Below are 24,217 nucleotides of genomic sequence, written 5' to 3' on the forward strand. Positions count from 1 at the left end.
TGATCAAAATATTGCTGAAAAACCTGTTGCACACAATCAATGAAGATACGTAAACATTTATTCATTTGGCAGACGCTTTTATCCAAAGCTTAAAGTAAAGCGTAAAGCGTAAAGTAAACATAAGTAAAATTTATATTGTATATATAACATAACTTTATATTGTTGTATTTCAAGATGAACATTTGCTGGAGTGAAGCAACTTAGGCTCATCATTTATAGAAGCTCTTTTTTGGGCAAATAAATCAACTGCAAGCAACTGCACCAAAATGCATATTTTTGCTTTCTTTTTTTTTTTTTTTTTTTTAAAGATATTGTCTAAAGGTCAAAAATTGTTTCATTTAAAAAATATATATATATATACCAGTAAACTGACAACCAAAGTAAACCGTGTTTACATTAGTTTATTAATAAATCAGGTTATTTCCCCGTAGTGACGTCAGAAATAATAATTTGCGCATCTGACTCCGAGTATTCCATATGTTATGTCAGTTGTGATGTTAAATAAAGCTTGCAACATGTCAGCGAGAAACTTACGGCTCATATATTATTCTCTCATGCAGTTACAGATGCAGTGTTTTGACTGAACCACTTCTACTTCTACTGCATGAGAGATGAGAACAGATTTTTACCATTTTCTGGGTCTTGAAAGAGTGTGCGTTTGTGATATTTCCTTCTTCCTTTCCTGCAAAATGCTCGCTCTGTCTGGCCTCGTTTAAATCTGCACTAAGGATGCGTTTCTGTCATGTATCACACATGCGCACTTCAATAAGCCGACGGAAAGCAGGTTAATGCAATTAAATGCCGCACAAAATCGGGGTAAGAGCCAAAAAACTACCTGTTCTGACCAGTTTATGCTTAAGCCGTTTATGACCTTACTCCGATAAAAGAAAAAGATTACTGCATTTACATGACCACGTTCATTGTTGCCTTATTAATCATAATCGGCTTAAGAACGTGCATGTAAATGCACTCATTGTTCAGCCCAACTAAAAGGGTCTGACTCATACGAATTATTCAATGACAAATTGGACAACAGTACTCTCATAACAGTGTCAGTGACTACGTTTACATGGACAGCAGTAATCTAATTATCGACCTTATTCTGAATAAGACAATATTATGATTAAGTTGTTTACATGAGTTGCTTTTAGAATATTCCTTTCATGTTCCCGTTTTACATGTTATAGAACATAGATCGATTAATGGCAAATGTCATGCCGTCCGACGTTCTCTACAGAATTTCACATATCACCACACAGTTCATCTTCGTTATGGTACTATATATAGTTTTGGGTGTTTTATTTTTAATTTTACAAAAGCTTCAAGTGCAGTTAATTATTTGTCATGCTATACATGCAAATACAAACAGAGCCACGCATATGACATGATTTATGATTTACTAATTCATTCCCTTGATTTATAAATCATGCACACAATTTACTATTTCGTTACCTCGATTTATAAATCATGCGCATGATTTATAAATTGAGGGAACGAATTAGTAAACCGTTTGCACGGTTTAGTAAATGGGGGGAACGAATTAGTAAATCGTGCACACGATTTAGCCTACTATTTATTTTCCCTGTCATGTGCAGGGCTCCGTAAAAAGACGGAGGCGGATACAAATTCTCCAGTAACAGGATGAGACATGAGGTGAGGTGAGAGGAATTTGATTTGTGCCTTCTTGCTTAAAGCTATGATCTCTTGTTTGCCGTCAAACGGCTGACCACTGCCGTGCGTGTATTATGTGTCTTGTCGCAAAAAGCGGCGAAAACTCCCACACAACGTTAATTGTGTGATTAAGGTGTGAAATACACCACCTGTCTTAATTCGATTTGTGTTTACTTCGAGTATGACTTTAGCCGGATTAAGGTAATGAAAAATCGCTGCTTTGGTAGTTTCTTAATCAGAGTATTGTCTTAATCGTGTTAATATCGGAATATTGTTGTCCATGTAAACGTACTGAATGAGAGCTAGGGGAGTTGTCTAGATTTTCAGGGAATAACAAATTTCGTAAATTTTACAATGTTAACAGCTATCGTATAACACATATCGTATGCACATAAGCCATATGGATCACTTTTATGACTATACTTTAAGTGCTCCTGCACCTATTCTGAAGCTTGTAAGCTACATGCCTTCTAATTGTGTGGAAAAGTTTGACCTTCAAAATTTCTCCTTTGTGTTTCATGGTTCAAGTCATACAGGTTTGGAACAACAGTAAATGCTGACAGAATTTTTGGATGAACTACCTCTTTTAAGGGGTCATGAAATGAGGAATCTCATTTTCTTTGATCTTTTGAAAGTGAATGAAAGTGTTGTTTGACCTTGGATGCATGTAAACTTATTGTAGGAGACCTCCAAAACCTTTAAAATAGTATAACAGGGACACTTTAAGTCAAGGGCAGAAATGTTGTCAGATCACGCAAGGCATTTCAAAAGTACTTTTAAACTAGATAGAACAAAATTTAAGATGTCAGGGAGTATCAAAATATGTTGCACTGTTTGTGGAAGTGTACAGTCTGACATCAGTCTAAACCAGGCGTGAGTGTCACGTCTTTATACTCACGTCAGTATACAATTATACTAATTGACGCCATCAACGCTGGATACAGCACACAGATGCCTATTCAACTTCAGATATACTCCACGCACATCAGTGACTCCTGACAACAGGACAAATGGAAGAGTAACAGAACGTTCATTTTGACATGTCCTATTTAAAGGATTAGTTCACTTCTGAATGAAAATTTCCTGATAATTTACTCACCCCCATGTCATCCAAGATGTTCATGTCTTTCTTTCTTTAGTTGAAAAGAAATCAAGGTTTTTGAGGAAAACATTCCAGGATTCTTCTCAATATAGTGGACTTCACTGTAGTTCACCGGCCCAAATTGCGGTTTCAGTGCAGCTTCAAAGGGCTCTACGCGATCCCAGATGAGGAATAAGGGTCTTGTCAAGCAAAACAATCGGTCATTTGAAAAAAAAACAAAAACAAATTATATATAAAAAAAAAATATATATATATATATATATACACACACACAAACCCGATTCCAAAAAAGTTGGGACACTGTACAAATTGTGAATAAAAACAGAATGCAATGATGTGGAAGTTTCAAATTTCAATATTTTATTCAGAATACAACATAGATGACATATCAAATGTTTAAACTGAGAAAATGTATCATTTTAAGGGAAAAATAAGTTGATTTTAAATTTCGTGGCATCAACACATCTCAAAAAAGTTGGGACAAGGCCATGTTTACCACTGTGTGGCATCCCCTCTTCTTTTTATATCAGTCTGCAAACGTCTGGGGACTGAGGTGACAAGTTGCTCAAGTTTAGGAATAGGAATGTTGTCCCATTCTTGTCTAATACAGGCTTCTAGTTGCTCAACTGTCTTAGGTCTTCTTTGTCGCATCTTCCTCTTTATGATGCGCAAAATATTTTCATGGGTGAAAGATCTGGACTGCAGGCTGGCCATTTCAGTACTCGGATCCTTCTTCTACGCAGCCATGATGTTGTAATTGATGTAGTATGTGGTCTGGCATTGTCATGTTGGAAAATGAAAGGTCTTCCCTGAAAGAGACGACATCTGGATGGGAGCATATGTTGTTCTAGAACTTGGATATACCTTTCAGCATTGATGGTGCCTTTCCAGATGTGTAAGCTGCCCATGCCACACGCACTCATGCAACCCCATTCCATCAGAGATGCAGGTTTCTGAACTGAGCGCTGATAACAACTTGGGTTGTCCTTGTCCTCTTTAGTCCGGATGACATGGCGTCCCAGTTTTCCAAAAAGAACTTCACATTTTGATTCGTCTGACCACAGAACAGTTTTCCACTTTGCCACAGTCCATTTTAAATGAGCCTTGGCCCAGAGAAAACACCTGCGCTTCTGGATCATGTTTAGATATGGCTTCTTTTTTGACCTATAGAGTTTTAGCCGGCAACAGCGAATGGCACGGTGGATTGTGTTCACGACAATGTTTTCTGGAAGTATTTCTGAGCCCATGTTGCGATTTCCATTACAGTAGCATTCCTGTATGTGATGCAGTGCCATCTAAGGGCCTGAAGATCACGGGCATCCAGTATGATTTTTCCGGCCTTGACCCTTACGCACAGAGATTGTTCCAGATTCTCTGAATCTTTGGATGATATTATGCACTGTAGATGATGATAACTTCAAACTCTTTGCAATTTTTCTCTGAGAAACTCCTTTCTCATATTGCTCCACTATTTTTCGCTGCAGCATTGGGGGAATTGGTGATCCTCTGCCCATCTTGACTTCTGAGAGACACTGCCACTCTGAGAGGCTCTTTTTATACCCAATCATGTTGCCAATTGACCTAATAAGTTGCAAATTGGTCCTCCATCTGTTCCTTATATGTACATTTAACTTTTCCGGCCTCTTATTGCTACCTGTCCCGACTTTTTTGGAATGTATAGCTCTCATGAAACCCAAAATGAGCCAATATTTGGCATGACATTTCAAAATGTCTCACTTTCAACATTTGATATGTTATCTATATTCTATTGTGAATAAAATATAAGTTTACGAGATTTGTAAATTATTGCATTCCTTTTTTATTCACAATTTGTACAGTGTCCCAACATTTTTGGAATCGGGTTTGTATATATACTTTTTAACCACACATACTTGTCTTACACTGCTCTGCGATGCGCCACGCATTATGTTGAAAGGTCATGCGTGACGTAGGTGAAAGTACCTACATCTAATTTTCTACTCAACTTCAAAATCATCCGATATCATTGTTTTACTTTTTTTTTTTTTTTTTGTAAAGGATGTTTGGCTTAATCTTTGCATGTTTGCTTTGAAGACAAAGGATCGGTACTTCCACCTTTGTAACATGATAATGTCTTTTTTTTTTCTTTTTTTTTTTTTTTTTGGAAATTAGCGATCGTTTTGCTAGATAAGACCCGTATTCCTTATTCCATCTATGATCGCGCAGAGCCCTTTGAAGCTGCACTGAAACAGCAATTTGAACCTTCCACCCAGTGAACCCCACTAAAGTCTACTATATGGAGACTAATCCTGGAATGTTTTCCTCAAAAACCTTAATTTCTTTTCGACTGAAGAAAGAAAGACATGAACATCTTGGATGACATGGGGTTGAGTAAATTATCAGGAATTTTTTTTTTTTTTTTTTTTTCATTTAGAAGTGAACTAATCCTTTAAACTTGTTTGCGTCTGCATACAGACTTCAGAAGGATCCCAGCATAAGGAAAAAGTGGATTTTTGAGTACCAGATAGCATCTGAGGATTATATGTTTGTATTGGAGCATTTGAATGCAGAGTGTTTTTTAAAGAGGCACAGTGTAATTCAAAGTTCGCAAAGAAACTTTTGTTGAAAGATGAAGCAGATCTGACTGCAACTACATCGCAAACCATAAATAAACAATTTCATAATGCTTTGTCTGTAAAAGTTTTAATATGGATAATGTTTTCAAAACACTTACATGTGCAACAGCATGGGGGATATTATATATGTTTTCTAATGCAATGATGTTAGCCAATCACAAAAGTGGCTGTTTACTTACAAGCCTTAGAGGAACCACCCCTTAAAAGTGTATAATTTTCAAAATGAAGGGTCAAAATGAGGGTTGAAAATAATTTTTCCACTTTTGTGCAAAAAAAAAAAAAAAACTTTATAAGTGAACCTCAAGGAACATGTTAATATAATCTATATCATAATCCTCTTAAAAAGGAAGAGAGAAAAAGTGAGGAAAAAGCTGAGTACTCCGTACTAAAATAACCATCAAGATATTCTAGACCGTGGCGTGATGTCATACAAAATGGAGTGTAATGTAAATGTTTAAAGAACTTGAGCCTCAGAAGAATGAGAATTCACACAAGGCGAAATGGATCTTTCAATCTGACAGAATGACTGAAGGCTGCGGTCAGCCGTAGTGTTGATAGGCCCTGTGAAACACTCTCGCCCCCAGAGTCACTGCACACTGCTCACAAATGAAGCACATGAAAGGTCCATCCAAGGCACTAAATTTACATAAAGAAAACTTTGAAGACTTCATGAATTTTTTAATCCGCAGCACATAACACAAACCCCTCTCAACAAAGATTATTACATCAACCTGCATAATTATGTTCAGCTCCAATAAAACACATTTCAGTGTCTGCAGTCAATTTTACTTTTCCTCATAAATCATGCATGAGGGTCGATTTTAATGTGCTGCACATCATCCAACTCTATTTCTGTGGAAATTGCAGTTCCAAGCATCAAAAGTTTCAGCACTTCATTGTGGGCTCTTGCATGCAGTAAATGATAAATATTGAGGCACATCCAACTGACACCTAAGATTAATCTCGCCATGACGGGAGAGAAAATGTATGTGCCTCTGCCATTTCTTTCTGACTGTCCATCATGCACTATTCCCAACACACTCCCTCTCTTTCCCATCTCTTTCCATTCCCTTAAGGAATTCTGTGAGCCAATCTTTCTTTTTCTTCATCTTTTTCATTCTCACTCTCTTTGATTGCGACCAACGTGCAGCGTCGAGAATAAAACTGAATGCTACGGTTGCTAAAAGGAAGCTACTTCCTGGTTCTCTGCTTTGTCATGTTTCAGTATCTATCAGTGGTTAGTCTGACAACTTCCCCGTGACTGCAGAAGGAAAACTGGCACATTTGTCTTTAACATTCATCATTATGACCTACAAATCTAAAGCTTGAGTGTATCAAATCAGTTCTGGCGTGTGAAGAATCACAGCATTAGATGGATGCTCTACAGAGACATCACTGCATCACAGGCTATTTTCAGCTCTCTGTCAATCTTACTTCCTCTATTCACCTTGTCACTTCTTGCCTTGAGATGCCATGTTAGAGATGCCGCAGGCAGTGCAAACCCGGTCATCTATGATCACATTTGGAAATATAAATCAAAGCAGATCTTCTCAACTATTTGAATCTTATTGGTCAAAGGTCTCTGAGAGGAAAGTCAGGTATATCCCTCATGCAAATCTATTTTATGGCTTCAGAAGACTTCAGAAAACAGTGCATGAGTCAGAAGAACATTTTATTGCATTTGTTGTTTTCTCTGGTCCCATTCACTTTCACTGTATAAACATTTTTCTAAACTTCCTTTCAAAACCTTGTTTAACAGCAGAAAGTATGGCCCGCAGTGGCTTTAAGTACAGCCCTCTGGATCATTCGGATGATCAATTTTAAAACATTTGAAAAGCAAGCAATGTAAAGATTGCGTTCAGATTATAATGTTAATACTAAATCAATCTAGGAGAGGTCGCTATTTCTAGCCCATCCCCGTATCAATAGCAGCGTAGAATGTGCACGCTAATGTGAAAGATTACCATTCAATCAGGATGGTTAACGGATTATCTTTTTACAAAGTTCAAGCGGTCACCCATATGTTTTGTTTGTTTGGAAACGAAATCTGTAATGAAAGATTTTATTGTAAATTGCCATTACACCACTGTGCCTTCCACCATCGGGCAGAACGGAATGGTAAGGAATGATTCCAGTTGTATTTCCACTTGAGCCTGGTTCGGCACGACACAGTTACAAACCGTTCTCAGCCCGGAATTAGTCAACCGCACCGAAACGTGCTGCTAGAATGAGAGTAGTGACGTCGTCACTCAGAATCGGCCACTTGTCTGTTGCCTGGCAGCCAGTAGCTTGCTAAACATGATATTTGAGCAACGTGAACACAAATCAATCATACAATTAAAAGAAATAACTGATCATCCTCCATAACGCGGACACTATTTACATCGCATATCGTATGTAAACTCTTACATTACTATGGCAACGACCGAAGAGTTCCGTTATCAGCCCCACAGTGGAAAATGAAACCATATCTGATCAGCACGGTATGGAACGGTAAAGCAAAGAGAACGGTCTGGCCCGATGGTGGAAAAGCAGCTAAAGAGAAGTAGCCAATGAAAGACATACATGTGACGCCAGAGTTGCACTCGTCTTAGATTTCAAAGGTAAAATGCAAAACCTTTTTGCCAAATGAATGACAGAAATGTATGCACTTGACCCTTAAATGCATACCTCGGGTCTTTAGTGACCCGGGACGTCATTCACTACCCTCCTCCTCGTACATTTTTTAAAGTTAGACATCAACCTTCTTGGTATTGCTCAATCAATTCATTATAAAGAATATAACAAGAAAAAAATCATAAAATTATAAAAGAATGCCTATTTTTGTATTCATTTTTTGTAAAAATTGTATAGGGTCACAAACGACCCGAGGTGTGCATGAGTGTACATATATTTTTTCTGCACAACAATAATTGAATCTTAGATGACGGAATAAGTGCAATTCACCTTTATTCCACAAGGTGGCAATGTCTGATACACAGTGATGAAGTGACGAATCATTTAGACAGAAAACGAAATAATAAGAGAAACATGAAATGGCTCAGCGATTTGCTGCAGAGCGAGTACTGAACGCAATCAAATATGACTGTAACTTACTGGATGGATCTGGTGAAGCTGTTAGCGATCGAAATATTGATTTTGAAGATGTTGAAAATTATATAGTTCTGAGAATATGTTTGAGATCGCGAATGGGCTCATATTCGTGACCTCAAACATAAAACTAGCCCATTATTTCCTGAATTTACTGGGAAATGAACTCTGACGAGGACAGTGATGATGGTATAAAACATCTGCTCAAACGGAGCCCTTTCAAGCTACAAAAGGTAACAAAATACGATTTATTTTATTCCTCTGTAATTGTTACTCTAATATCAGAGGAGTTTTATATTATAGCGACAGGTAGAGATCCTTCCGTGTTAGATATAGATCCGGGTCGATAAAGACCCGGATATGTAAGAATGATTGGCGAAACAGTCATGCATTTAAGGGCTAATTATGTTCTTATACATTTATACAAAAGTAGTATTTTTCATGGTAATATATATGTGGATGTGGATTATGGTAACACCATATCGAACAACTATTTTATATAACGAGACACTTTATAACGAGGTTGAGTTGAAAATGTTCTCTAGGCTTGTAATCAAAAATAGGACATCTGTATATTTATTTGTTGCGAATTTACAGACAATGCAATAGAGATGTTTACATTTGCTGGGGTAACATTTGTTGGGGTAATATTGCTTGTCAACTGAAAACAAAGTTTCCCATTTGTATTAGCAAAATTGCACAAGTTTTATAGTTAATAAAATATTTAAAAACAAATAAACTATACATTGATTCCCCTTAATAGAAAGTAAATTGAACAAGACTGTTTAAAAGGTCTGAGTGTAGATTTGTAATCTGGCCCCTTGTTATGAAGGAGAAAAAAATGTTGGCCCTTGTCATTATTGAAGTTGCCCATCCCTGATTTAGATGATCAGGTGCATTTTGTTTAAGGTCTGCATGTTCTGTGTGTTTCTATGTGAATGAGTGCTGCAGTTTCATCTACTAAACATACTCAAGCATGCATGATGCTTGTGGTATTTTCAGTGTCTGCCATCTCACTACAAGAGGACAAAATATTTTTTGGCCATATCACCCAGCCCTAGACAAACTATCCCTTTAGGTGTTTGTGTACAACATGAATACAGAATAATGTACTAAAATAGGACAAGTACCCCTAGGATTCACATTAGATGAATCAGGTACCACACACACCATTAGTGTACAAGGGTCTTTAGGACAGCTTCAATTACACAGAAACACAAACACACTGAAAGCTGACTCTTTTTTTTTTTTTTTTTAGCTCAGAGCATCATTCAAAGCAAAATACACTGACAACTGTGTTTGTCTGCATTCCATTTTGACATAACTTATATAATATATACACAGAGGACTATGGCAAGCAACATCTGTATAGCGACTGAGACAAAGAATTGTTTTCACATACGGAAGCTCAAAACCCCATGACAATTCAACAAAATTACTCAGCTTCAGTGTTACAAAGAGTCATTCATGACTAATTCATTAACATCCCAAAAATACATTCCATGAGCCACTAATGACATTTGAAAGGTCTTTTATTCCTAACCCTTCTGAGAAAAACAATGTGCACTGATGCACATAAGATAGGATAAATATTCTTCTGCAAGAGAGAATGCTACAAATGAAAGCTTTGCTTGTATTCATGTATTTATTCATTTGTGTTATTCAAAGGAATGGCAAGAAAATAGCCCTATTACCTGACAGATCTCACTGAATTAGGTGACCTGAAATATCACACATCTTTGTGACAGCCCAAGTCTTTGTAAATTGCACAAAAAAAAAAAAAAGTAATATTCTTTGTTTAGTAAATCAGAAGATTATCATTTTGCATGTCTCAATTTGCCTAAAACTGTCCATCTGTGCAAAGTGACATTTCGGTGTGTTCCAATTCAGTTCTTCTATAGAAGACACTCTTCTAGTACTGTTATAGCAGAGGCACATATCATCGCTGTTGGGCGGAAACAAAACAAAACAAACAAACAAAAACACTACTTTTCAGGAAATGAAAAAAAAAAAAAAAAAAAAAAAAAAACTAGGGCTGCCTTTGACTACAGATTTTTCTGGTCGACAAGTAGTCTTTCATTTTAAGCAATTAGTCGACTAATCGCACGTTTATTAATAAACCTTATAAATCATAATAAAGAGATGTCTACATAGCCTAATCAGCGTTCAAGCGCACGCATAAAGCTTGCCACAGCGCACCGGCAGAAGTAATGATTATAAATGTGTCGGGAAAAACAGCAAGAAGACTGCTTTAACATAATTCATTGATAAACTATAGTTTTCTGTATTTTCAGCTGTAGTGATGAATTTGACAATGCTGACTCGTCATCTCCGCAGTAGTGGATGTGCCTATATGCACGTTTGGCAAGTTTATATGGAGTTTCGGTTCTTTCTTTTTTTTTTTTTCAGTTAGTTCACAGAGAGAGACGCAGAAAGCGCACCATTTGCATTCATTATTTTACAAATGCACTTTTTGTTGCTATTGTGAGTTTACACAAATTAAAGTAGACTCTTCACAGATTTAAAAGATGTATTGCTCTTATCTGTATAACCAAAAATGACAGAGTATGATCGCACCGGCGCCTCCATGTTAGCTGTCTTGCAGTAACCGCGCTGCCATTCAGCTTTCACTCTCCACACAAGCACTTGAATAGCCCATATTTTTCTAGGTTAATGTTACAGCGAACGGCCATGTAAAGTTGTTACTACTTTCATGATTCAGATGATCTGTACAGTGTGAAATAATGCAATGTTAGAATGTTACAGCTAGATGCTTAGCAACAGACAACCAATTGCATACTTGTATTTGCTTTTGACAGTCACAAAAACACTGCGCATTGTATATGAACAGTAAATTCAGCGTTTGAGGAAAAATATCAAATGCTGACAGAAAACACGACAATCAAAGTGAAGAAGAGACTGTTTCATTCTTACCTTTATAGTCAGAAATGTCCATTCAGTATAAACTCAACAGTACAGTTGGCTATATGAGGATGCGCAATGCTAGAGCTTTTATGCGTTCATCCAAAGAATGACACCGACACTGCTAATATGCAAATAAGAAAGTTATCCCAGGGTTTAATAATGTACAGTGTGAAACGTCAGCATCAAATATTTTGAATACCCAGGATTAATTATTAACCCCGGGTAAATTATGAGCAGTGTGAAATGTGAAGCAAGATAATGCAAGGTTCCATGGGTTTAGAATGATCCAGGGTTAACTATTTCAAGTGTGATAAGCCCTAAAGTGTCTCGGCATTATTCAGGAACTGTACCACATAAACTTCATAATGCCTGTCGGTAGTAGAAGATAATCACAAAATAGCATAAAGTGTATGAAAGTATATTAAATTACAAAAGTCTTTGTTTCAATTGAATATATATATATATATATATATATATATATATATATATATATATATATATATATATATATATATATATATATATATATATATATATATATATATAATATTTGTTTTTTTGTTTGTTTTTTTTTGAAGAATGTTGGGGTCCAAACAATATGGGACGCCATTGACTTTGATTGTACGGATACGGACACATTTTTCAAAATGACTTCTGTTGTGTTCCACAGAAAAATAGAGCTTTATACAGATTTGGAATGAAATGAGGGTGAGTAATGATGAAATCATTTTTGGATGAACTGTGCTGTTGTGTGGAGGTATTATCACAAGAAAAGGGTCAGAAACAGACAAGAAAATGTTTGAATCAGAGGTGACCAAGACATGTGATAATCTTGTGGGCATAGATGCCAAATAAAGAGGTTCACATATAGCTCAACTCCTGTATCGCTAACAGTAGACTATTCAGTCACAATCATGAGCTCAGTTCAATCAGGCTGTTCATCATCCAGCAACAATCCACTTCTCCTATAACTCCTATAACAACTTAAACACAAAATTTTAGAGGGGACATTTTAGAGAGGTCTAAATAACTTCAACAATCATCAATGAACAAACAACCTATACCCAATTTACACACTTCCAGTCTCAGAATACAAGACAAAGAAATTAAACCTATTAATATTATACAACCTCATTTACTTACACTACAACCTCACTTCCACAACAGTTAGTTTTGGTCCATTATTTGGACTCAAGGAGCTTCACTGGAGAATGTGTCCTGAAAGAAGTTATTAACAACACAAAACTACTGGCAGTTCCCGTGCGACGAGATGGACCACTGGCACATGGGAGATTGCAGCAATAAAAGCATACTTCAAAGAGTACAGTACGTACACTAGGCCCCACTGTTCCTGCAAAGCACAGCTACCTGGATCAAAGACAGATACATTTACCTCATAAAAGAACACAATCTACTCCACAGGACAGAATATTTCTTATTTCCTTAAAACCCATTTACTTAAATTCTCCCCAGAATATGAAACAAACAAACATACAAACAAACACTAACTGCGAGGTAATCATCCAGCAACTGCGGCAAAGGTGTCCGTTTCACTTCCTACATGCAAAGAGGAAATCAAATCAAGAAAATAAGTTGCAGGTGATTATTTATGCCTAAAGCCTGAAAGAAAAGGTACAGTGACACTGTATGAGGCTTAATAAATTCTGCCAGCTATGCAGATTTTCCAGCTCATGTTCGTTCTTGCTCTGTGAACGACTTTACAACCTCTAGCTCATGAAACACTGCATCCTCGCTTTAGGGCAGCTGCGAATTAAGGGGCACCACTGTACAATAGATTTTGATTACTCATATTTCTATTCATTTAAAAGAGCAAAATGAAAATAGACAATTGCATGATGGACATTTCCATTAATATCAGGAGGATAATAGTAATATTTGAAATAAACAGAAGAAATAGTAGTATTTTAAAGAAACTTTTAAAGAAACAAAGCAGCAAAACCAAGAAAAACAGCACCTATTAATAGTCAATTAATGTGCATAATAAATACCAACTGATGTCAAATAAAAATTGTTCATGAACGATTCAGACTTTACTGAATCAAAAATAGAGAAGACTTTATTATGAGCTTCTCAAAGTAAATTGCTTATGAATTGTTCTCAAATGAACAAATTTCCAAAAATCAATAAACAGAAAAATTATTTATTAAACTGTGACATGACACTTATCGTGAAATTAAGCATACACCATTTTTCTTGTTTAACATGTCCATTTTGTCATCATTGCCTATATCAAGCAAAGTAAACCATCAGATTGAAGTGTGATTCTCACAAATCTGTATTTTTCAGCTTTTTTCCAAGGTATATTTAGGGGTCTTTCCAAAAAAAAGGACACTTGCAGACCTCTAAAGGACACCAAATCACCAAATGATAGGAGTCCATATAATTCATACATTTATGTACACTAAAGCGCCCATAAAAAATAAATAAATCACAGCAAAAAACGTTTCAGAATTCACAGTGCATAGTATGTGCAACAGCAAAGAGCTTATTTACATTTTAGATAAGTCAGTAAGTTGTGATCCTGAACAGGACCACATGGAGATGCCAAAAAAAAAAAAAAAACCTAAACCAACCACCTTGACCTGCATATATACTTAAGTACACAGCAACATACACAGGAAAAAATCAAAACATTATCCTAAATGTGTGTGAAAACAACGTGAATATAACTGAAATGTGTGTGTGTGTGTGTGTGTGTGTGTGTGTGTGTGTGTGTGTGTGTGTGTGTGTGTGTGTGTGTGTGTCGAGAGCGCTCATACATGATTTGTTTGCGCATAATATAACGGACTCACGCGTGCTTAATGTACGACTCCTGTACGTCACTGCAATTGTCTTTACTTTGATTGCAGTCCTCGTCCATCAAAACTTTATAAACGAAATGCTTTATCCAGCCGAGAAACTAGTTTGCATGTCATCTGGCCATACAGCGGTTGGATGTTCCGACGTTCCGGGAGGAACAGGAACAGTGCGATTCGGGAGGGCTCGCGCTCTTCAGATACAATGACAGAATATGACTAACGTTTGCGTTAAAGCATTAACATTGACAGCCCTAATATGTGTATTATACACTGTGTGCAGAATTATTAGGCAAGTTGATTTTCTGATCATATTTTTTTTCCAAGCACATTTTACCAATTCCAATCCACATCAATCTTAATAACTACTATTAATATTGTTTGTAATCATTTATAAGTGATATATAATTGCTCATGAGTCCATCTCTTATCCCGAAATGTCCGTCTTGCAGAGATGGACTAAAAATGATCTTCCAAAACGTACTGCCGGATTCTGGAAGATAAATTCTTCAAACAGTGCTACAAGAGGATGTGGTGCTGGTCCTTCAGGAGTCACTCTCAAGCTGTCTGTCTGTAAGGCCTATAAAAACTCAGTCTTCATGTATTTATAACACTTCAGCTTGTAATTCTTATTAAGAGCGGGTCATTTTTTAGGATTCTTTAGCTAACCTAAGTCTCTGAGATCCTGACACCTTGCACTTCTGGAGACCCCAGGTAGGTTGCAGTTCTGGAAAATGGTGGCGCTGGAGACTAAAGGGTTCCTGATGGTTTCACACGCAATTCTTCATCTTAATTCTTAATTATTTTGCAGTTATCGTGTCTTTTCTTTTCCACCTGTTTTTGTATGACCCTGCTGACCCAATGAGCATTTTGCTGTCCAATGGTCATGCTTTAACTTTGCAATTTCTAGTATTGCATTAGTATTGCGTCCTTCTCATGAGTATTTAATAATTTTTGACTTTTCAGTCTGAGTTAAAGCTCTTTTTTGGCTCATTTTGCCTGTAAAAGAAAACCTACCTAATAATTCTGCACACCAGATTATAAGGCGTTTTTCATTTCCAGCCTTCATGAACATTTATATATCACTTATAAATGATTAAAAACAATATTAATAGTAGTTATTAAGATTGATGTGGATTGGAATTGGTAAAATGTGCTTGGAAAAAAAAATATGATCAGAAAATCAACTTGCCTAATAATTCTGCACACAGTGTATGTGTGTATATATATATATATATATATATATTTTTTTTTTTTTTTTTTTTTTTTTTAGTTTCTATTTCTGAGAGACTCACTGATGTAAAGAAGAATCTAGGCACTGGAGACAAACCCATTACCCTGTATCACATTAATGCCAAAATCAATAATACAACAAATGATTTGTCCTAATTACAAATGCCAGTTGAAAAACAAAAGGTGCAATAACACATTTCAGCACTTCTGAGAAAAAATGCCTTTGAAGAAATTGTGTGGAGATGCACGTAACGATGCTTTGACATTCCTTTCCTCACTCATGTGCATGCGGCCCACCTGCTAGTTAATTTGCCCTCTTTTACCTTGATGCTGAGTCCAAGTGAATATAGGGGAATGTTCACACAGTATTAGCATATAAGCAGGGCAGGCAGGAAGATACAGAGGTCACAAAAGCTTTTCAGAAGCCATAAATCACAAAGCAGTCATTACAATATCGCTAGAGCCTCCTTCCTTCTTACCTGCCCAAAAGATCCTAGCTGGGTCTCCAAATCAACCTACACAGCACTGCAGTCTCTCAATGAGCTTTCAAAAGGCTCAAATCTGTGGACAAAGCTCAGGTCAAGAATATGTTGCTAAACGTCCATTTCAGAGCACTTAAACTAAAGACTGTCGCCATGGAAACCACTTAAAGTTCACCTTTATTGGCACAATAACTCAGCTCTTGAGTCAAGGTCTACAAAATAACAGTTCTTGGCAATTTTAGCTGCTTCAAACTTCAAAAAATAACATGTTTGCAAGGCAGCACTTTTGATATTCCTCATTCTGGTTTGTTTGTTTTTTTTCTTCTAAACTCTTAAAGGGATAGTTCATCCCAAAATTAAAATTCTGTCATCAATTACCCTCATGTCATTGCAAACCTATGACTTTTGTCCTCCTTTGATACACAAATTCCACCAAACATTTAACACTTCAAAGTTCATAATGAGAAAGTGTAAAATAAATCCATATGAATGGAGCGGTTTAATCCAAGTCTTTGAGGTTTGTTCTCGTCCATCATGCACATGGTTGAGTCTTATGGGTTTGCAACAACACAATAGTGAGTAACTGATGACAGATTTTTCATTTTTTAGTGAACTATAAGTATTAGACTTCTGGGTCCGGTTGCACCTGCTGAAAGTAAAAAATCTGGGTCTAAGCTCTACGCTGGGCTTAGCTACGGCCAGCCTTCCGATAAATACTTACAGCTGTTGCACCAACTAAAATTATGACCAGGTGCAACTACGCATAGCATAAACAATGGGTCCATGCAGACACATTCTACCACGGTTATATTTAAGACGCAATTCATGATGGTTAAAAACTTTGCTAATAATAAAGAACTGAATTGCTTATGACATCATAACAAATGAAGCTACCACATCTGATTTCAATGCGTGAATATCACCTAACATTTTTATATGTTAACTTCCTGTACATTTTTACAATACAAAAATCTTATATAAATTATTTATTTAAAGTCGGGAATTGTCTCTGCTTACTAAAAGTGTGAGCAAGCTACATATAAGCCCATTGCAAAAGTCAAAGTGCTCATACTAAAATATGAATGCAAATTTATGTTTTTAAGGTACCTGCATAGGTCCTACAACTTAACTCAACTTAACCTTGTAGGATACAGTTATTTACCTTGGTAATGCAATTATGTTACACGTTAGATAATATTTTTTTTTGTTTTATTTAGTTTTTTAGTACAGCAACTTCATATAAATGATTCGCAATCAAAATATCGCTTGCTGTAAATGGACTTAAAGACAAAGAAATAATATTTCCAAGCATACTGTCCCTCTGAGCATGTTAGAAGATGATGCATGGCAGTGTTCATTTCGTTGACGAATAATGTGTCATAATTTTCGTCAACCACATCTTTTCACAAACGATAACGAGACGATGACTAAATAAAAATGCGTTCTGAATGACTAAAACTATGACTAAAATCTACTCTAATTTTCGTCAACGAATAAAAAAACGAGAAAATGATAGAGAGGAATGATTTGGGAAGATATCCAGTCAGGACTGCTGTCCTGTGTGGAAGATGTGCACATTCGAAGTGAGATTTATATAAGAAGGATGAAGCAATGGAGTTTGAAACTCAATGTATGTCTTTTCCATGTACTGAACTCTTGTTATTCAACTATGCCGAGGTAAATTCAATTTTTGATTCTAGGGCACCTTTAATTTCATATAGTTTCCAAGCTTTAGCTTAACCTGATGTAAAATAACTAAAACAGAAATAAAAAACTATATAGACATTTAAAAGCAAAAACTAAAAGACAAACACACAAAGAGCAGAAAAACTAAAAATCTATTCAAAATGTTCAACAAAAACTACCTCAATCACAACTTTGTCAATCCCTGACAAGTACTGAATTGAGATCTCTTTCATGTCTTTTTGCACTTGAATGATCAAAAACCGTCCACTTTGGCGTGTAAAGTACAGTTGGTTGTCTTAAGCAAACAAACAGTTTGGAGAATATCAGATGTATATCAGTGTACTGGATCTGAGAAATGTTTACTTAATGCATTACAATTTAACTAAACCCTTTGGATTTTAGTCAGCTAAATCTACTGTAAATTTAGTCAACTAAAATCTTATGATATTTAGTCGACTAAAACAAACAATTTCCGATGACTAAAATATGACAAACTAAATGCCATTTTAGTCAAAAGACTATGACTAAAACTAAATCAAAATTTGCTGTCAAAATTAACACTGATGCATGGTATAAAATTTCTGTTAATAATCACAGATGTTCATATATAATCTTTCAAACATAATTACATACAGAAATTGTGTTGGGTCAGTTACCTGCATCAGCAGAGCAGTATAGCTGGGGTATCAGGGGTATTCCACCGTTTTGAGCGAATTCTGACTTCTGAACACATCTGATTGGCAATTGCGTTCACATGCTCAATATATGTCTTTGACTGGCTACAAAGCTTAAAGGAACACTCCAATTTTTTTTGAAAATAGGCTCATTTTCCAACTCCCCTAGAGTTAAACAGTTGAGTTTTACCGTTTTCAAATCCATTCAGCCGATCTCCGGGTCTGGCGGTACCACTTTTAGCATAGCTTAGCATAGCTCATTGAATCTGATGAGACCAATAGCATCTCGCTCAAAAAAAATGACCAAAGAGTTTCGATATTTTTTCTATTTAAAACTTGACTCTTCTGTAGTTACATTGTGTACTGAGTTGGAAAATGAGCCTATTTTCAAAAAAAGTGGAGTGTTCCGTTAATGCTGCAAAAACATGTTGCAAATTTTTACAGGGCGCTTACACAGCCGCTATCAGCAGGTACCGGTACTGCAGATCTGGTCAATACAGAAAAAACCCTAGTAGTGAAATATGCTGCAAATAACAGCAAGGCATAGCTATTTATGTGATGTTATCATCATCATGAATCAAATTAATCAAAACTTTGCACTCTCTCAAATTCAACCAGGATTCATAGTCACAGTTCATTTATATTACAGCAAAATGGCTGAAGTGACATTTACCCTTTATTTAAAAATAGGCCAAGAAATGATGAGGAGGAGAGTGGGGGAGCAGGATCAAGAAATGTCACAAGCCGGACTCATACTCATATTACCAGCATGAGCATCTGTTAAAACTCTGGCTCGTCACACGTTTGGTTATTTCAAATTAATAAATAATAAAACATAGGTGTATCAACAAGACACTAGAGCAAAAGTCATTCACCTTCATCCACTATCCACTAAGTTGGTGAGGAACCGTCATACTAATGCTCTACTCTCTTGTTGAAAACAGAAACTTGTAGACAGAAGAGATGAACAATACAAACACACGAGGCAGTGGGTTATTTGAGGAACAGCATGACCTGAACTGGTTATTATTTCTGACTGTTACCAGACTGTTACACAGACGTGTGAGTGAGAATACCATGCTAATGGATGCTGTGCGGTGTGACACCCTGGCAGTGTTGCAGACCTCATATGGGCCGTGTGAAGAAGTAATTGCACAGGTCTCTCATGCAGGAAGATGGAAGGGTTCGATTTTGCTCCAGTGAAACTACTCATTACTTCCGGTTTGGATAAAAAGATCTCTATCACTCCTCAGTTTTGTCCCAAATGATGCACTACATACTCTACTGTCTAGATTTTAGAAGGGTAGTATTGCCTATGGCATACAAACAGTTTTTACTAACAGGAAGTATATGCCATTTCAGTTTTGATGTTGCTAGCTTTAGTGAAACAGCCAAACAGTGAACAAAAACGAAATTCTACATCTTACAGTTTATGTTAATGTTGCTTTATGCCCAACTAGACCTCAGCCCCTGTTACATGGAGGTGCAATCGTCTCTCTAGACAAATTTTGATTGCACAATCTGAAAATTCTATGTATTAAAGGATTAGTTCACTCTCAAATAAAATTTTCCTGATAATTGTCATCCAAGATGTTCATGTCTTTCTTTCGTCAGTCGAAAATAAATTAAGGTTTTTGACGAAAACATTCCAGTATTATTCTCCTTATAATGGACTTCAATGGCCTCCAAACGGTTGAAGGTCAAAATTACAGTTTCAGTGCAGCTTCAAAGGGCTTTAAACGATACCAGACGAGGAATAAGGGTCTTATCTAGCGAAACGATCGGTCATTTTCGAAAAAAAAATACAACTGTATATGGTTTATAAACACAAATGATCGCTTTCCGTATTCTTCAAAAAGCTTACGCTGTATGTCCTACGCCTTCCCTGTTCTACTAACGGAAAAAACGGAATTGGCGCCGTTCCTGGCTGAAGAAAGAAGGACATGAACATCTTGGATGACATGGGGGTGAGTAAATTATCAGGAAAATTTTATTTGAAAGTGGACTAATCCTTTAAGTTGTGGTGTATATACACAGTACCTGTCAATTTCAGAATTTCAGTTTTGATGTTGCTAGCTTTAGTGAAACAGCCAAACAGTGAACAAAAACGAAATTCTACATCTTACAGTTTATGTTAATGTTGCTTTATGCCCAACTAGACCTCAGTCCCTGTTACATGGAGGTGCAATCGTCTCTGTAGACAAATTTTGATTGCACAATCTGAAAATTCTATGTATTAAAGGATTAGTTCACTCTCAAATAAAATTTTCCTGATAATTGTCATCCAAGATGTTCATGTCTTTCTTTCGTCAGTCGAAAATAAATTAAGGTTTTTGACGAAAACATTCCAGTATTATTCTCCTTATAATGGACTTCAATGGCCTCCAAACGGTTGAAGGTCAAAATTACAGTTTCAGTGCAGCTTCAAAGGGCTTTAAACGATACCAGACGAGGAATAAGGGTCTTATCTAGCGAAACGATCGGTCATTTTCGAAAAAAAAAATACAACTGTATATGGTTTATAAACACAAATGATCGCTTTCCGTATTCTTCAAAAAGCTTACGCTGTATGTCCTACGCCTTCCCTGTTCTACTAACGGAAAAAACGGAATTGGCGCCGTTCCTGGCTGAAGAAAGAAGGACATGAACATCTTGGATGACATGGGGGTGAGTAAATTATCAGGAAAATTTTATTTGAAAGTGGACTAATCCTTTAAGTTGTGGTGTATATACACAGTACCTGTCAATTTCAGAATCAAGATTTTCCTGTAAAATACATAACTATTCATTAAGTTTATGTAAAAAGAAATACTTGTATGCATGTATGACTGTAGTTCACAATGTTATTTTATATATTCACACTGAAAATTCCAACAAGAAGTGGATTTACATACAAGCATACTGTACATACATGCATAGTGTGGCGTTTCACTACACGCAAACAAAATACGCCACCAATGATCCACTACACCATTATAATAATTGTTTCTCATATCTCACCTTATATTGGTGAGAGAAACAGGTTTACTCTGAAACTGTTATAAAAGCAATTATTAGCAGTTGTGACTAGCTGGGTAAAAATACACTCTTGAAACTACATACTGTATACAACAGAAATATGATGAAATTCATGAATTTGAGCTATATCTGGGTTTGTTTTTCCTCATTATTTCCAATCAATGGTTATTTTCTGGCATTGGGTGGCCCGGCAGTCAATCCTGGCTGACAATAGTCCCCTTGACCTAATATGTGGCCTCAATATTAAGCAGAAAAGTGAAAAAATGGATTAAAAAGTGTTATTCATAGGGCAGAGTTTAAGATCAAGAGCATGTGGCTCTAACTTTGATCTCAGCAGGTAGATGAAGCAGTCCACATAAGCTAGAGGAGACGAAAGTCACATCAAAGTCACAAGACTCATCATCAGGTTTCTCTAACACAATCCTTCAGAATATGAGCCTTTCACAGATACTACTGATAGATCAAAAAAGAGCTGTCAAAGAGCCATCAATAGTTTTACTTGGATTACACAAACACTTGAGAAGAGTGAAGATTGTGGCCAGGCTTCCCTTTCTGTGCCAAGGCGGCAGTCAGGTGTGAGGGTCTGATGAATAATTTATGACGATCCTTCTGCCGTAATGATTCAGCACAACAACTTTCACCTTCTCTCTGTGTGTAGAAGCTACAGCGAGCTCCGCCAGCCAAAGTGAGAAATTCTTCACAAACGGGCTCTGGGAAAGAGTTTGTTATCTATAGGATCTCTGTTCAGTCTTTATCTCTGAGATCATCTTTCTCAGCACCAGATCAATACCTTCACAGCATGCAACGCCACCTCTCACAACCGACTGTTGTTACACAGTGGCTGTCATATTGGCTTTTCTGTAAGACTGTGAATATGATATGTTTGTTAAAATGTGTGAGCTTTATATTCAAGTCTTGTCAGTGTTCAAAAACGTAAGTCGTCTGAATAGGGTGCCACTGTATCATCACACATCTGGCTTCTTTCTGCAATGACCTTAACTGTTCACTGATGAGGAAAAAAGTAGTAAAAATTTTTATGGTATTGGTACCGACTACTGGAATTTTGGTACAGTGACAACACTAATGCAAATAATAATCTGCAACTAACCATTTAACTGAACATAGTAGGGCTGCAACAACTATTCAACAAAATCGATAATGAAAATCATCGACAACGATTCTCATTATCGATTACTCGGGTCTGCCCACCGTGCACTGAAAACTTCTGCCAGTCGCGTCAAATTACAGCAATGAAGAACGCATTTTTATGGACAAAAATGAATATAAAAATAGTGGAGGAAACAGTGAGCTGCTGCAGGAAAGGTATGTGATCAAAGCTGATCAAAACATGAGAATTATTTATCTTAAGCTTCAAGCTAGTGCATTAGCGTAATGGCTTGCCCTGTCAAGCCCTTTGAGAGATGTACGTGCGTCCTCAGCGCAAAACGTTCATTCTACGGCTATATCCTCATCTGTAAATGTTACAAATTCACGTGAGGATTACCATTTTGCAAAAAGGCTCGTCCTGGCAGTCTGCGTTAAGCTTCAAACTTTACCGAATGAGCGCCGGCGCGCGCACCCGCAAGACAGATGGAACGCGGGAGAGAGGGAGACAATTAATATTCTGTGCAAAAATATTCATTTTGCTGAAATGTCTGTTTAAAGTTAAATTTAGAACTAAACGTCAACATGTCATTCAAGTATTTTATGAGAGTAGTAACATGTAATTGAATAGCTATAAGTGTAAGACGTTCCTTATACCTTTTTTACAGGATAAAGAAATGACAGTAAGAGGTGATTGTGTCCAGAGTGAATGTGTGTGTTCCTGTTCCTGCATTTACCTTGCCTGTTGGTTAACACTGAGTTTTTCTTTAATATCGTTATTACTATATTAATTTTTAATGTAGAGATGTACACTATATTCACTATACAGTGCTTAAGACATTTATTAGACCTCTGCCACCCAATGTAAGGTTTGTGCCACAGCTATCCTAAACTAACGGTATTGGTGATTACCAAAATATTTTTTCATGTTTCTGTAATGGTTCATCCACCAGTATGTGTAAGCTCTTTAGTCACAGCAGTATTTCTAATACAAAAATATAATTATTGATGTTATCGATGAATTTTCGATTTTACTGTTTTACAAGAAAGGCAGAGTAAAGCACTTTATAGTTGTTGTTGTTTTTTCCCCAGATGCCCAATTGCAGTCAATAACAGAGACTTTAGTTGTTTTTGGGATATTATGTGTCAATAATGACTATTTAGTTGGTTCAGTTTGTTATTTGCCTAATAAATGACAATAACATTTTTAGTTTTAAACAAGTTTTTGATAAATTCCTAAAATATTTGTTCAAATTAAAATATCAATCGCACCATATTTTCTCATCAAACATTTGTCTTGGTGTGAACAGTAAGAATTAGGCAAAAAGTGTGCGAAGATCAACAAGGGTGCTCAACCACAAAATAAAAGGAAACAATAGCTCCAAAAATAGAAATATTATTTACTGCATGCTCATTTCGAGCCATATGGTTCTTCAGACAATTAAATAATTGACAAGTAGGCCCTAATATACATTATATACATAACATTAATGAGCCATATGGCTCGAAACATCACTTTTGGTGAGAACATGCAATTTCTTTCTATTTATGGGGCTGTGGTGTGCCAACTTTTTCCTTTTTGTGATTGGTGTGAACAGCCCTTAAAACGCAAATTCATCTGTCACTTCACAAGCCAAGTCCATTCAAGTTTAATTTACATGAAAAATCAGATTGTCTCATAAACAATTTGCAAACATAGCCCCATTTGTTCATGAGAACAAAATCATGACTTCTTGGAAAACTGTCTCAAAATGAAAATGGAAGGTGTAACCACTGGCAAAGCAACTGTGGTTCTTTTATT

At 36.4% G+C, this 24,217-nt stretch overlaps 1 protein-coding gene across 2 annotated transcripts in view; it reads right to left on the bottom strand.

The window, feature by feature from the left end:
• The window catches only part of hs2st1b (heparan sulfate 2-O-sulfotransferase 1b), an 87,279-nt gene that overhangs the window by 46,348 nt on the left and 16,714 nt on the right, over window positions 1-24,217 (bottom strand). Inside the window, exon 1 of one of the 2 annotated variants that reach the window (XM_048199634.1) lies at window positions 2,570-2,678. The exons of the other annotated variant lie outside the window; for it this stretch is intronic. The gene's annotated coding sequence lies outside the window, so the exon portion shown is untranslated. Of the gene's footprint in view, window positions 1-2,569; window positions 2,679-24,217 lie in introns of those variants that run through there. 2 annotated transcript variants of the gene reach the window in all.

The sequence above is a fragment of the Megalobrama amblycephala genome, linkage group LG8, assembly GCF_018812025.1.
Source record: "Megalobrama amblycephala isolate DHTTF-2021 linkage group LG8, ASM1881202v1, whole genome shotgun sequence".
Classification (NCBI taxonomy): Eukaryota; Metazoa; Chordata; class Actinopteri; order Cypriniformes; family Xenocyprididae; genus Megalobrama; species Megalobrama amblycephala.